Raw genomic sequence first — 3,389 nt, 5'->3', positions numbered from 1 at the left:
TTACATCACACAGCACCACAGGAATCAGCCCCAGGTTCCACATTTACACAGCAAAAACAGAATCATGCCAGGATTCACAACACATAGAACCCACAGGAATCAGCGCCTGGATTACACATCACACAGTACCCAAAGGAATCAGCGCCTGGATTCACATTACACAGCACCCACAGGAATCAGCGCCAGGATTCACATCACACAGCACCCACAGGAATCAGCGCCAGGATTCACATCACACAGCATCCACAGGAATCAGCGCCAGAATTCACATCGCACAGCACCCACAGGAATCAGCGCCAAGCTTCACATCACACAGCACCCACAGGAATCAGCGCATGGATTCACATTACACATCACCCACAGGAATCAGCGCTTGGATTCACATCCCACAGCACCCACAAGAATCAGCGCCTGGATTCAGATCACACAGCACCCAAAGGAATCAGCGCCTGGATTCACATCACACAGCACCCACAGGAATCAGCGCCAGGATTCACATCACACAGCACCCACAGGAATCAGCGCCTGGATTCAGATCACACAGCACCCATAGGAATCAGTGCCAGGATTCACATCACACAGTAACCAAAGGAATCAGCGCCAGGATTCACATCACACAGCACCCACAGGAATCAGCGCCAGGATTCAGATCACACAGCACCCACACGAATCAGCGCCAGGATTCACATCACACAGCACCCACAGGAAGCAGTGCCAGGATTCAAGTCACACAGAACCCACAGGAATCAGCACCAGGCTCTACATCACACAGCACCCACAGGGATCAGCGCCAGGCTTCACATCACACAGCACCCACAGGAATCAGCGCAAGGTTTACATCACACAGCACCCACAGGAATCAGTGCCAGGTTTACATCACAGAGGACACACAGGAATCAGCGCCAGAATGCACATCACACACTACGCACAGGAATCAGCACCAAGCGTTCACATCACAGAGCACCCACAGGAATCATCGCCAGGATTCACATCACACATTACACACAGGAATCAGTGCCAGGCTTCACATCACACAGCACCCACAGGAATCAGTGCCAGGCTTCACATCACACAGCACCCACAGGAATCAGCGTCAGGATTCACATCACACAGCACCCACAAGAAACAGCATCAGGATTCACAATACACAGCACCCACAGGAGTTAGCACCAGGTTTCTCATCACACAGCACCTACAGTAATCAGCACCAGGCTTCACATCGCACAGCACGCACAGGAATCAGCGCCAGGCTTAATATCACACAGCACCCTAAGGAATCAGCGCCTGGATTCACAACACACACCAACCACAGAAATCAGCGCCCGGCTTTACATTACACAGCACCCACAGGAATCAGCGCCAGGATTCACATCACACAGCACCCACAGGAATCAGCGCCTTGATTCACATCACACAGCACCCACAAGAATCATCGCCTGGATTCACATTACACAGCACCCAAAGGAATCAGCGCCAGGATTCACATCGTACTGCACCTACAGGAATCAGAGCCAAGCTTAATATCACACAGCACCAACAGGAATCAGCACCAGGCTTCACATCGCACAGCACCAACAGGAATCAGCACCAGGCTTCACATCACACAGCACCCACAGGAATCAACGCATGGATTCATATCACACAAAACCCACAGGAATCAGAACTAGGATTCACATCGCACAGTACCCACAGGAATCAGCGCCAGGATTCACATCACACAACACCCACAGGAATCAGCGCCAGGCTTCACATCACACAGCACCCACAGGAATCAGCGACAGGCTTCACATCACACAGCACCCACAGGAATCAGCGCCAGGATTCATATCAGGCAACACTCAAAGGAATCAGCGCCCGGCTTAACAACACACAGCACCTACAGGAATCAGTGTCAGGATTCACATCCCACAGCACTCATAGGAATCAGCGCTAGGGTTCACATCACACAGCACCCACAGAAATATGTGCCAGGCTTCACATCACACAGCACCTACAGGAATCAGCGCCAGGCTTAATATCACAAAGCACCCACAGGAATCAGCGCCAGGCTTCACATCACACAGCACCCACAGGAATCAGCGCCAGGCTTCACATCACACAGCACCCACAGGAATCAGCTCCAGGCTTCACATCACACAGCACCCACAGGAATCAGTGCCAGGATTCACATCACACAGCACCCACAGTAATCAGCGCATGGATTCACATCACACAGCACCTAAAGGAATCAGCGCTAGGCTTCACATCACACAGCACCCACAACAATCAGCGCCATGCTTCACAACACACAGCACCAACAATAATCAGCGCCAGGATTCACATCACACAGTACCCACAGGAATCAGCGCCTGGATTCACATTACACAGTACCCACAGGAATCAGCGCCAGGATTCACATCACACAGCACCCACAGGAATCAGCACCAGGATTCACATCACACAGTACCCAAAGGAATCAGCTCCAGGATTCACATCACACAGCACCCACAGGAATCAGCACCAGGATTCACATCACACAGTACCCAAAGGAATCAGCTCCAGGATTCACATTACACAGCACCCACAGGAATCAGCGCCAGGATTCACATCGTACTGCACCTACAGGAATCAGCGCCAAGCTTAATATCACACAGCACCAACAGGAATCAGCCCCAAGGTTCACATTACACAGCAAAAACAGGAATCAGTGCCAGGATTCACAACACATAGAACCCACAGGAATCAGCGCCTGGATTCACATCACACAGTACCCAAAGGAATCAGCGCCTGGATTCACATTACACAGCACCCACAGGAATCAGCGCCAGGATTCACATCACACAGCACCCACAGGAATCAGCGCCAGGATTCACATCACACAGTACCCACAGGAATCAGCGCCTGGATTCACATCACACAGCATCCACAGGAATCAGCGCCAGGATTCACATCACACAGCACCCACAGGAAACAGCGCCAGGATTCACTTCGCACAACACCCACATGAATCAGTGCCAGGATTCACATCACACAGCAGCCATAGGAATCAGCACCAGAATTCACATCGCACAGCACCCACAGGAAACAGCGCCAGGCTTTACATCACACACCAACCACAGGAATCAGTGCCAGGCTTTACATCACACAGCACCCACAGGAATCAGCGCCGGAATTCACATCTCACAGCAACCACAGGAATCAACCCCAAGCTTAACATCACATAGCACCCACAGGAATCAGCGCCAGGATTCACATCACACAGCACCCACAGGAATCAGCGCCGGAATTCACATCTCACAGCAACCACAGGAATCAACCCCAAGCTTAACATCACATAGCACCCACAAGAATCAGCGCCAGGCTTCACATCACACAGCACCTAAAGGAATCAGCGTCATGCTTCACATCAC

Source organism: Carcharodon carcharias, chromosome 7 (assembly GCF_017639515.1).
Source record: "Carcharodon carcharias isolate sCarCar2 chromosome 7, sCarCar2.pri, whole genome shotgun sequence".
Classification (NCBI taxonomy): Eukaryota; Metazoa; Chordata; class Chondrichthyes; order Lamniformes; family Lamnidae; genus Carcharodon; species Carcharodon carcharias.
The sequence above is the reverse complement of the archived record's forward strand: the minus strand, read 5'-3'. Positions refer to the sequence as shown.